At 39.2% G+C, this 13040-nt stretch overlaps 1 protein-coding gene across 6 annotated transcripts in view; it reads left to right on the top strand.

The window, feature by feature from the left end:
• Nucleotides 1–148: 148 nt before the first annotated feature.
• The window catches only part of TAB3 (TGF-beta activated kinase 1 (MAP3K7) binding protein 3), a 93459-nt gene continuing 80567 nt past the window's right edge, over nucleotides 149–13040 (top strand). For 3 of the 6 annotated variants that reach the window (XM_070783815.1, XM_070783816.1, XM_070783817.1), the window contains exon 1: nucleotides 154–440. The gene's annotated coding sequence lies outside the window, so the exon portion shown is untranslated. Of the gene's footprint in view, nucleotides 441–13040 lie in introns of all 6 variants that reach the window. The other 3 variants (XM_070783819.1, XM_070783818.1, XM_070783821.1) reach the window with 2 other exon arrangements.

Raw genomic sequence — 13040 nt, forward strand, 5'->3', positions numbered from 1 at the left:
TGCTGCCCGTTTCCGATTCGGGGTAGCGTTTGAAGTCAGTTCAGGCTATCCTCATTGATCGCCTTTCCCATGGGTCCCCGCCCTCCCGTGTGTGTGGGGGAAGCCTCGCGAGATCGCCATCGGCCGTCCCCGGCGGCGCCATCTTTGTGCCTGGCGAGCGACGGCGCTCAACGCGAGCCCTAAAGCTGGAGGTTCGCTTGCCAAGCTCTCGCCGAGACCGGATCCAGGAAATACGAGGCGGGCCTCGGTGGGAGGGACGCACTGAAGGAGGAGGGAGGGAAGGGGGCGGCGGCGGTTCTCACCGGACTCGGGCCCCGCTCGGCGCGCACCCAAGGGGGGTCGGGCAGGGAAGCGGCGCCGGGCCCGGACCCCCCGCGGGAACTGGCGACTGGTGTGAAGGCGAGGCGGCGGCAGCGGCGAACAGGGAGCAGCGGCTGCGGGTGAGTGTCCGCGAGGAGGCCCGGCACCTGCCCGAGCCGGGGCGTCGGGAGTGGCCCCGGGGTCGTCTCGGTGACCCCGCTCCAGGGCGGTGGGCGTGTGCTGGTCTGCAGGTGTCCCGGGGACTCGTCTCGGCCCGAGGCTGCGGCGGACTCGGAGCACTGCAGGGCTGCCGGAGGTCTGCGCAGGGCCTGGCGCGCCCGCCCGGGACGCCCCGGGAGGCCGAGAAGAGAGGGAGTGGCCGGGGGCCTGGGTTGGCCTTCGCCCCCCAGCAGAGGGGATGATGTCCTTCCTCGCCGGGACCCTGGGCATTGCAAATAGTGAACCTCTGTGTACTGGCTTCAAGCCCCCCAAAAGCGTTTGGAAATGAAGACTAGCAAGGTTGGGGTTTTTGAGGGTGTTGAGAGAACCTGGGGAAGACTAGTAGCGATAGGAGTTAATTGTTCGAAAAGACGTTTGCCAATGATTATTGGCAGGTGTGGAGTAAGGCGAACGTACTGTCGACGTTCTTTTAAAGAAGATCACACAAGCAGTCCTCTGAGGTCCAAAACAGTTATTCCCAGTTGGAGTTCTATAGTTTAGTGCTGTGTGGCAGCTCATTAAAGTGCCTAAATAAACGCAGGACTTGGGGAGGGGGCGGTGGATGGGGGACAAGGTAGGTTAAAAAGTAAGCTGCATGTAAAATCAAAAGTTCATACTGTTGATGCAAAGCATTTTTGTCCTTACTGAAACGTAATTTATTTTAAATTGCCTAAGAAAACTTGTCACCTTTGGTCCAGACACGGCCTGTCAATTCCATGAGTTCCTTAGTGACATTTGTCAATCAGACAATAATTTTGCTTGTCATGCATTCTGGTTTGTAGAAGAACAAGAATGAATGGGAAAGAAGAACAACTTGACAAACTTCGTTTCTTTTACACACTTTTTCCTTTTGGAACGATAAGGGGATTTAGTTTATGTCTTTGCTTTGCAGATATTTTGCAATAATATACCAGAACATTTGTAAGAAGAAAGAAAAATTTCTATTAAGAAAGGGCTTTTGAGAGGAGAGTTTAATGTTTCACAGTATTCGCTTTTAAAGGCATCATCCTGGCTTTTAAAAGCAGTACCATAGGCATCACCCCTGGTAAAGTTTCTTTTTTTTTTTTTTTAACGTACCTAAAATTTTTTTTTTTATTGGAGTATAGATGATTTACAGTGTTGTGTTAGCCATGGTAAGTTTTGTGATGGTATCTTTTATAAATACCTGAAGAATGCAAACATATATACATACATAATTTTAAATGCCTCTATGATAGGAAGTGTTTGAATTTTAGCACGTTCCCCCTTACAGGTTTCTTAATCAATAGACTTTAGTGAAGGTAAATATTACATATGTGATTTTTATCTTTACATTTGACAGGACGTAATAATCTGTGTTCTGTCACTCTGAATTTTCTTCCACATGTTTCTTTGACACTGTCAACACACTCTGTACAGTTTGTATTGGAGCAAAGGGACCAAACATTGAGTATTCAGACACTGGGCTTGGTGGGTTATGTATGTTTGCATTTAATCCTCATAGGTACCGTGTGCTAAAGGTAATAATATTATCTTTGTTTTACAGATAAGGACACTAACCTCCAGTATTCTTCAGTAACTTTCCTGAGTAGGTCATATAGCTGGTAAATTGTGGAGCTAGAACTCAAACTGATGTGTGTCTGATTCTAGAATATGTGCTTTTTCTACTGTACTCTGCATAAGTATATGTGCTGACTAATACACATTTTGGGAAAATGGAAATTTTTATTACAAAGAAATCTTTCAGTTCTGTTGGTAATCTTGAATGCAGTCGGTGTCCTTGGTTGAAAATTATCTATTTTTTTTTCCTTTTCATATGTGTCAATTTTCTAGCCAGGGTAGCATTTTAGCACAAGCCTGCTGATTAGTGAGAATTCCTAGTAGCCACTAGTGACCTATCTAAAATTCAGATATTTTCAGTAACTTTGCCTTCAAGTTTCAGCATGCCAAAGATACTTCAGAGATCAAACATCTTGTTTATTCTGGTCCTGAGTAGTTATATGACTAAAATAAAATATAAACTATTATAAGGATTTGAATTTGCTTTATCATAACTTGGAGGTTTACGCACACATATCCACCCACCTACTCACCCAACCACCTACCTTCTCCAGCAAGTGAAGTACTTTATAGCAGATGCTGTTTTTCTTCTCTTTAATTTAGTACAGAGGTTTTGGACCAAATTTGTATTTTGCAGAAAAATACAGCAGCTATTCTGGGATCCAGCATAATCTTTAACGGGTCTAGGGAGTGAAAGACCATGTTGGTGAAACAGTAGAAACATCATGCCAGTGCGTTCACTTTTGTCCCCCACTGGTCTGTGCTCCTGTATGTTTGTCATGATGCTGAACTTGCCTACCTGACCGTTATCTCTGTTCAAGAGAGAGTTCAACTGGAAGAGTAGCCACTGAAAGCTGAAATTAAAAAAAAAAACAACAACAACAACAAATGCTAAGTGCCGGCACTCATCTTCTAGCAGGTCATTTGGTTAAGTTTACATGTCAAATTAATTAACCCAGGCTGGAAGTTCTGGAAACATGGGCATAAGAGGGTGGAGGAAAAAGAAGTCCTGTGCTCCTCAGCATCCGTTCATGTTTTATGGAGTTTGGAGCTTTGCTTGTAATATAATATCTTGAAGACTTCATGGGTCATATTTGGTAATGATTGAGCAAGTTTTTCTTAATAGGTACACTCCCAAGAACGGGTTAAATAATTCCTTATTTGTGAAGGTTAATTACTCATGATATTTGGGCTACTAGGCCAAAGAAGTCAATAAATGATAATGTAAGTGAGTGCTCACCAAGTAAATAAAAAAGCCTTTCTTAAATGATTTATATTGCCACTGTATTAAAAAAAGATACCAGGAAATTGTCTCATATGTATTTAGAAGCTTAGCTTCATACCTTCCTCATAATAAGCCTCAGTTTATTACTGTGACCACAGATATTCATATCGAAAAGTGAAATGGTCCTGATGAAATATTTGAAACTGTCAAAATGAATTCTACATATTTAAGAACATATATGAAACTTTGATTCATTGGCAGTTCTGTTAATTTATTTGTCTGACCCTCCAATATCTTACTTCCCCCCTGCTTCAAATTTCTGTCTTTACTTTCCTTCCTCTCTTTCTGACCCTGTTTTTGTTGGTACCTGGAGCTTTCCCTTAGTTCTCAGTTGACACTGAGGTCCTCTGCAGAATGGATGATGACAAAGAGGGCAACTAAACTCTTCTAGGTCCACTCCCCTTCTCCAGATCCACCTGCTCTATGAGGTCAAGAGGGACCCGGTCAAGACCCCTTAACTCACTGCATTCTTGCACAGTAGAATAAGAGTAGCCAGAAAGAGGGAGGCTTTGTCAAGACTCTTCCTGTGGTTTCTTTCTTTTCCTTGTCTCTCCTAAGCATTAAGGGGGAAAGCTTGTAACAGCCCATCTGCTGTGGAAGTAGCCACTGTTCCCTCATTGTCTTTTGCAGTCCAGCCCAACACTCACAGGCTTTGCTTTGCTCCTTTTAGCTGCCATCCCACCCTTCTTCCTTTACTCCCAAGTAGGTGTTGCCTTCTCATCCCAGGATCTCCTTCCACCACAGCGCTGTCTTTTTGTCTTTATAACTCTGAAGCCTAGTACACTGTCCACTGCCCTCTTTTATACCTTTCCTCCTGCTTGGCCTTGATCATGGAAGCCTAGGCCTGTGGTTCTAGGGGAGCTGACTCAGTTAAGAGGAGGGAAGAATTCTTTTCTACTTCCAAGGTTTAGTGGGGCAGGGATATTCTTTTATTCTTGACTGCTAAATGAGTTTTCTGATAGGAACATTGCTCTTGAAGGTTCAGTATTTTATTATACTTCTGTATGCTTATGGTTGTTTAAGCTTTAGTGGACTGTCTTGGAAGCTTGGCACATTGGATCTTTGTTTCCTGGGAAGGCAAGTTCGAGGCTCAGGTAGGTGACTGAAAAAACCAGCTTGCGCTCCAGAAGTTGTTTGGGGTGGTGTGCTTTTTGTTACTCAGTGGAATGGTAGGGAGCAGATGTTTAGCTATCCAAAATTACATGTTAGGGGAATCAGGTGGCTCTTTGCAGAGATAAGCTGATAGTCTTTTTAGATGGTCAGTGGAGAATTTCTGAATTTAGAAATGTGTTTTGAAATACAATTGAAGTTCAGTCTATCCAGGATTAATGTTTGTCCTTGGAGCAGATGTTACAGTGTTGTGGAAAGAACAGAGTTTTTCTTTATCATGAAAGAATATCTTGTTCCCACTATTTCTTGCTGCTGTTCTGAAACTTTTCAGGGGTATTGGAACTATTGCAGTTATTTTACCCAAGTTTCTTTACTTAGTGATGAACATGGACAGTGTGTTTTAAGTTTTACTAGTTTGTTGTTGAAGTTGCATGCTGTTACCACCATTTGTATTGTTCAAACAAGGAATTTCAAAGTGATAAAAGCAAAGCAAAATACATTTAAATTTTGTTATCCCTAAATGTGTTCAGTCTTAGCTTGTTTGAAGGGCATATTGCTAATAAGTGCTTCCCTGATAGCTCAGTTGGTAAAGAATCTGCTTTCAATTCAGAAGACCCCAGTTCGATTCCTGGGTTGGGAAGATCCACTGGAGAAGGGATGGGCCACCCGCTGCAGTATTCTTGGGCTTCCCTTGTGGCTCAGCTGGTAAAGAATCTACCTGCAATGTGGGAGACCTGGGTTTGATCCCTGGGTTGGGAAGATCCCGTGGAGAAGGGAACGGCTACCCACTCCAGTATTCTGGCCTGGGGAATTCCATGGACTGTATAGTTCATGGGGTTGCAAAGAGTCGGACACGACTTTCACATATTCCTACTAAAAGGCAAGATGGGCCCCGCTTTTTTGTCTCCAAGCCACTCATTTAAAAAATGAATTAGAGTTAAGTGCCCTTTGTTGTGGAGAAGGCAATGGCACCCCACTTGAGTACTCTGGCCTGGAAAATCCCATGGACGGAGGAGCCTGGTGGGCTGCAGTCCATGGGATCACGAAGAGTCGGACACGACTGAGCGACTTCACTTTCACTTTTCACTTTCCTGTGTTGGAGAAGGAAATGGCAACCCACTCCAGTGTTCTTGCCTGGAGAATCCCAGGGACAGGGGAGCCTGGTGGGCTGCCGTCTATGGGGTCGCACAGAGTCGGACACAACTGAAGTGACTTAGCAGCAGCAGCAGCCCTTTGTTGAAGGTGGTGAAGAATCCACCGGCCAGTGCTGGAGACACTGGTTTGATCCCTGGGTCTGAAAGATCCCCTGGAGAAGGGCATGGCAACCCACTCCAGTAGTCTTGCCTGGAGAATCCCATGGTCAGGGGAGCCTGGCAGGCTACAGACCACGGAGTCACAAAGAGTTGAACATGACTGAGCCACCAAGCACACTCTCATGCCCTTTATTTAAGAGTTTACCAAATTATTTAATTACACACAGATTGCAGTGGTTAAAATATAATCTCTAGGGGTAAAATGCTCAGATATTCAAATCTTACTTTTCACACTAACTAGCTCTGTGATCTTGGGCAAGTTGCTTAATCTCTGACCTGTTTCCTCATTTTTGAAATTGGGATAATGTAATATCTACCTCACAGGACTTTCATGAAGGTTAAATGAGCCGAGGATGTGTAGTATTTAGAACATGCCTGGCAATGGTAAATGCTCAAAAAGAGTTAGTTCTGTTATTACTTTATCATCATCATTATTACTGCTGCTATTACTACTTTAGCTACCCTCTGATATGATTCCCCTTCTGTTCTGGGGGTTTGTATGTATGTGTAAGATATATTTGTTTATTGTGTAATAGTTTTTTAATGCAAAACTTGGGGGGAATGGCAGGGAGAGCAGTATATTCATTGTTGGATACATCCAAAATTGGCCACAGAGTAGAAAATCCATAAAATATTAAACTAATTTTTTCCAATTACACGGTTTCTATTATATTAGATAAAAGGAACTGTGCCACTTTGACATTATGAGCAAAACTGGGTTATTTGAGTAACCAGAGAGTCTTTATTAGAATTTGTATAAGTATAAGGCCAGAGTCTATGTAGACAGAGCCTTAATTTCTAAATGGTTCATTTATATGTATTACTTTTTGAAAATCAGCACCAATTTCCCACAGAAATAATGTCCCATATGGCCTTCAGATTCCCAGGCCAGCCCAACATATCTGAATTTGAGGACTGATAGTACTATAAAAACGAACCTGTATGTTTAACAATGTCTCAACAAGAATACGCACTGCATTCATCGGGTACAGAGAGATTATGAGCACAATCTTGAAGATGGTGTGTTGGGGTCATATTTGTTCACAATTCTAGCAAGGACTCCCAAGCCTTGTGCAGAGAAATTTCTTTTGTGGTGGAAGCTAAGCACAGAGTAAGTAGTGGGACCTGGTCTCTAGAAGGGAGGAGGTTTTTCTTGGCTTGCCTCCTCAAAAAGCTGTGTAGTATAGTTGTTCAGTTGCTAAGTTGGGTCTGAATCTTTGTGACCCCATGGATTGCAGCATGCCTAGTGGTTGCCGTCAAATTTCTGTTCTGTCACAGAACTTCTTGTGTAAAATGTAGATGTAAGTACTGCTTACTTTACAAGGTTTGGGGCAGTGTTAAATGTGTTAATAAATATAAAGCAATTAAAACAGCACCTGGCCCATTGGTGAGTGCCTAAGAAACGTAATATGTATGTGTGTATGTGTGTGTGTATTATTAAGCTTTGGCTGTTCATTGCACATATCTGTTGTAGTAAAATAGGATTATTCTCCTCCTCTTCCACTGAGAAATACTTTCATAGCTTTTCATTTTCATCCCTGCCTAAAATAAGCATCTTTTTTTTTTTTTGAGGCTTTTCTGGGAGTTTATTTTATAATATTGAAGCATTGGAGAAATAGGTGACTCTTTAAGTAAAGAGTCCCTTCTGTGTGTATCTCTTCATCCCCGTTTTAGGTCTTATAGGGATGTGGAGATGCATTGCCTGAAAATACTGACTGTGGATCAGAATTGAGGTATAAATGTTTTGACTTCTGGTAGTTCTTGCTAAGTCATTTTTTTTAAAATAGGCAAAAATAGAACAGACTTCCCATATACTCTTCATCCAGGTGTATATAGCAATGGTACATTTGTCAAAACTAAGACACTAACGTTGGTATATTATCATTAGCTAAACTGAGATTTATTTGATTTCACTAGTTTTCCCACTACTGTCCTGCTCTGTCTTAGGATCCATTTGAGGGTACCATGTTGCATTTAGTTACTAGGTCATTTTTAATCTTTAGGGGATACGTTTCTGTGGCCATAAAACCATTTTCTGATTTAATCTTTCTGCAGGTCCTCAAAATGCCATGTGTTTCCCCTGGGGATGTCTAGTTCAGGGATTCATCTTGGCAGTGAACTTTATAGTTTGAAATGAAAGAAGAGTCCTACGATAGAGGAAAGAATGCTGTGGTGTTAGGGTGGAGACTAAAGCATTTTTATAATTTAGAAATATGTTGGACTAAACGGGTTATTTCATGTACTGTTTGTTCAGTTTCGATGGATTTAGCTTCAGAATGACAAGACATCTTTTAAAATCGTTAAAGATATATAAAAGAAATAATTCATATTGGATATAGAAGCTAACTGGAATGAATTGCAGAAAGTACTTGTAATTCTGGTTGAGAAATTAATTTAAGTTTGTACAATAACTTGTTGCTAATTTAGCACATTTATGTTTGTTTATATGTATTGACCTCAGTGCGAGGTCATGATTGATCATTATTTTGTCTTTTTCAGGAGTACTGTATGCTATAGGTGCCATTGTCATTCTAAATTATCACTTATGCCTTACATTTGATGTCACAGTCATCATTTAGTGTAAACAGAAAGTTATCTGTTAGGTTGCACGTCATGAACTTTACTTTAGAAAGTCTTATCTTTTCTGCCCCAGAAATAGTATTTGGCTATTAGTCATGGATGGCAAACAAATTAATTTTGTGTTGGTAACATTTGGGTGAAAATGTTTTAATTGAATGTGGTATGTGTTAAGGGACCCTGCCAATAAACAAACCCTTGGTGGGTTTAAGTGCTCTAGAACTTACAGAAAACTGGGAGAGGGGAGAACTTAAATATTTTCAGTTGTTTCTACTTATCAAGAGCTGCTTATGACCTTGGACAAATTACCCAATTTCAAAGGACCTTAGTTTCTTCGTTTATGAATTTAGGAGATTTGACTAGATGTGTCAGTCTATTCATTTCTAAGATTTGAAAGAACCTCTTATTTAATGAAAAGCTATATAGCACAGGGAACTATATTCAGTATCCTGTGATAAACCATAATGAAGAAAAATGTGAAAAAGAATGTATATATAACTGAATCACTGTGCTGTACTGCAGAAATTAAGACAACATTGTAAATCAACTTACTTGAATAAAATAAACTAAAACCCTTATAAGATCATGTTGCTTGTCTTGCATCTTTATGAATCAGCATTAGTCACTAAACTGGATATAAATCAATTTATCTTTTGAGGTTTGAATAATTACAAACCACTGTCACTATAAGTTTAAGAATCTCCAGTTAGTTTGAGAGCTGTAGCAATATTTTTTGGTAATTAGCATATTATATGATACCTGCTTTTTAAGATTTTTGTTATTTAATTTCTGTGCTTTGCCCTGAAAGCAGTGGACTTCAAACTTTTTTGCTCTCATATCCTCTAATCAGTTTTGAAAATTAGGTACCCCTTTTTGTACCCTTTTGGTCACTTACTGCCCTCTAACCATTTCCCTGACTTTTAACATCAGAGATTGTTTTTGCCTATTTTGTATTTTATATAAATAGAATCCTACTGTAGTCTCCTGTGCAACATTAGAATATAGATAAACCTCAAATTATGAATATGAGATTTATCTACATTGTGTATAGTTGTTACCTGTTCTTTCTCATTACTGTATATTTCATTGTGTGAATGTATCAATATATCCATCAACTACTGTTGATGGATATGTAGGTAGGTCTCAGTTTTTGACTTTGGAGTAGGCAAAAATTTCTTAAACAGGACTTTTTCAATGTATATATTTGTTTTAGAGTTGTGACTAGAGAATGAGAAAACTGGCTTGGCATCTGACAATTTTGCAACTGTTAATATATGGTAAAATGTTTTACTTTATAAATCTTAAAGTGTCGATATTTATAACTAGATCTAGGTGTTGTGCTTTTATAACTGTTTTCGGTAGAATTCCTTCAGAAATGCGTCATGTACTTCCTTGCTTATTTTGACTTGCTCATTTGTAGAAGTTCTTTACTATATGCTAGAAATGAGCTCTCACTGTGTATATATACCATAGTTCACTTCATTCATTCCTTGATGGACACTTAGGTTGTTCCCATATTTTCACCATTATAAATAATGCTGCAGTGAACATGGGGGTGCATATAACTTTCCAAATTAGTGGTTTTGTTTTCTTTAGATAAATACCCCAACAGAATTGCTGTACTGTATGCTAGTTTTATTTTTAATATTTTTGAGAAACCTCCCTACTGTTTTTCATAGTGGCTGCACCAATTTAAATTACCACCAACAGAGCACAAGCATTCACTTTTCTCTGCGTCCTTGCCAGCATTTGTTATTTCTTGTCTTTTTAATAATAGTCATTCTGATAGATGTAAGGTGGTCTCTCGTGGTTTTGATTTACATTTCCCTGATGATTAGTGATGCTAAGCAGCTTTTCATGTACCTTTTGGCCATCTGTATGTCTTCTTTGGAATAATGTCTATTCATAGCTTCTGCCAATTTTTTAATCAGATTTTTTCCATGCTATTGAGTTATGTGAGTTCTTTGTCAATTTTGAATATTAGTCCTTTATCAGATACGTGATTTGAAAATATTTTCTCCCATTCTATAGGTTGCTTTTTCATTTCTTAATGGTTTCTTTCTCTGTGTAGAAGCATTTTTGTTTTGAAGTAATCCCACTTGTTTTTTTGCTTTTGATGTCAAGTCCAAAAATAATTACCAAGACCTGTGTCAAGGAGCTTACTGTCTATGTTTTCTTCTAGGACTTTTATGGTTTAGAGTATTATGTTCAAGTCTTTAATCCATTTTGAATTAATTTTTGTGTATAGTGTAATATAATGATCCATTTATTGTTTTGCATGTGACTGTCCAGTTTTCTCAACACCATTTATTGAAGAGACTGTGTCATTTTCCCAATATATATTCATGGCTTCTGTGTTGTAATGGACTATCTGTTCCATTGATCTATATGTCTGTATTTATGCCAACTCCATACTGTTTTGATTAGTATAGCTTTGTAATATAGTTTGAAACCGGGAAGCATGGTGCTTCCAGCATTTTTATTTCTCACAATTGCATTGATTATTGGAGATCTTTGGTGATGGCATATAAATTTTAGGATTGTTTGTTCTCTTTGTGAAAAATACCATTGGAATTTTGATAGGAATTTCATTGAATCTGTGGATTGCTTTAGGTAGTATGAACATTTTAACAATATTAATTCTCCCAATTCATGGGCAGGTACTATCTTTTTTTCTGTCTTCAGTTTCTTTCAACAGTGTCTTATAGTTTTCAGTATATACATCTTTAACCTCCTTCATTAGATTTATTCCTTGGTAGTTTATTCTTTTTGATGTGGTTGTAAATGGGATTGTCTTCTTAATTTCTCTGTGCAGTGCTGTACTTAGTCACTCAGTCATGTCCGACTCTTTGTGACCCCATGGACTATAATACAGCCCACTAGGCTCTTCTGTCCATGGGGATTCTCCAGGCAAGAATACTGGAGTGGATTGCCATGCCCTCCTCCAGGGGATCTTCCTGACTCAGGGATCTAACCTAGGTCTTCCGCATTGCAGGTGGATTCTTTACTGACTGAGCCATCATTTTAGTAGTATAACAAAAGTTTTTTCTGTATTGATTTTGTATCTTTTAGTTTTATTAAATTTGTTTATTGGTTGTAACAGTTTTTTGATGGAGTCTTAAGAGTTTTCTATATATGATACCATGTCATCTGCAGATATTGATAGTTCTTTGTTTCCAGTTTGAATGCTTTTTATTTCTCTCCTAATTTTTTGGCTAGGTCTTCCAATGCTAGGAAGAAAATGGAGAAGGCAATGGCACCCCACTTGAGTACTCTTGCCTGGAAAATCCCATGGACAGAGAAGCCTGGTAGACTACAGTCCATGGGATCGCAAAGAGTCAGACACAACTGAGCAACTTCACTTCCAATGCTACATTGGATAAAAGTGATGAGAGTGGACACTTTTAGCTTGTTCCTGATCATAGAGGAAAAACTTTCAGCTTTATACTTTTGAATATGATGTTAGCAGTAGACCTGTACATATATCTTTCCACTCCCTCTGTACCCACTTTCTTGAGAATTTTAATCATGAATGAATGTTGAATTTTGTCAAATGTTTTTTCTACATCTATTGAGATGATAATATGATTTTTTTCCTTTATCTTGTTAATGTAGTACATTGTGTTGACTGATTTGCAGGTATTGCACCATCCTTGCCTCCCTGGAATAAACCCTTTGATTATAATATATGGTTCTTTTAATGTACTGTTGATTTTCATTTGCTAATATTTTGTTGAGAATTTTTCCTCTATGTTCATCAAGGATATTGGACTGTAGTTTTCTTTGTTTTGGTATCCTTGTCTAGTTTAGTATCAGCCCAATTCTGGCCTTTTAAAATGAGTGTGGAAGTGTTCTCTTCTGGTTTTTGTTGTTATTGTTGTTGTTTTTTCTCTCTTCTGTTTTTTGGAAAGAGTTTGGGAGGGATTTGTATTAATTCTTCTTTGAATGTTCAGTAGACTTCACCAATAGAGCTCTCAGATCCTGGACTCTTCTTTGTTGGGAGATTTTTGGTTACTGATTCAGTCTCCCTAATAGTAATTGATCTATTCACATTTTCTATTTCTTCATGATTCACTCTTGGAAGACTGTTTGTAGGAATTTATTCATTTCTTTCAGGTTGTCCCCTTTATTGGTATTTAATTGTTCATTGTGGTCTCTTACGATCCTTTGTATTTTTGTGGTATCCCTTATAAAGGTTTGTCAGTTTTGTCTACTTTTTTGAAGAACCACCTCTTAGTTTCATTGATCTTTTCTGTTGTCATTTTGGTCTCTATTTCATTCATTTCCACTCTGATCTTTGTTATTTCCTTCATTCTACTAACTTTGGACTTTTTTTTTCTTCTTCTTCTAGTTCCTTGAAGTGTAATATTCTGTTGTTTATTTGCATCTTTATTGTTTCTTCAGGTAGGCCTTTGTTACTATGAACTTCCCTCTTAGAATTACTTTGTTGAACCTCATAATTTTGGTGTATTTTAATATTCATTTGTCTCAAGGCATTTTTTGCATGTGTGTGTTAGTTGCTCAATTGTGTCTGACTCTTTGCATCCCCATGGCCTGTAGCCCACCATGCTCTTCTGTTCATGGAATTCTCCAGGCAAGAGTACTGGAGTTGGTAGCCATTTCCTTCTCCAGGGGAATCTTCCCAACCCAGGGATTGAACCCAGGACTCCTACATCGCAGACAGATTCTTTATCATC

The sequence above is a fragment of the Bos indicus genome, chromosome X (assembly GCF_029378745.1).
Source record: "Bos indicus isolate NIAB-ARS_2022 breed Sahiwal x Tharparkar chromosome X, NIAB-ARS_B.indTharparkar_mat_pri_1.0, whole genome shotgun sequence".
Classification (NCBI taxonomy): Eukaryota; Metazoa; Chordata; class Mammalia; order Artiodactyla; family Bovidae; genus Bos; species Bos indicus.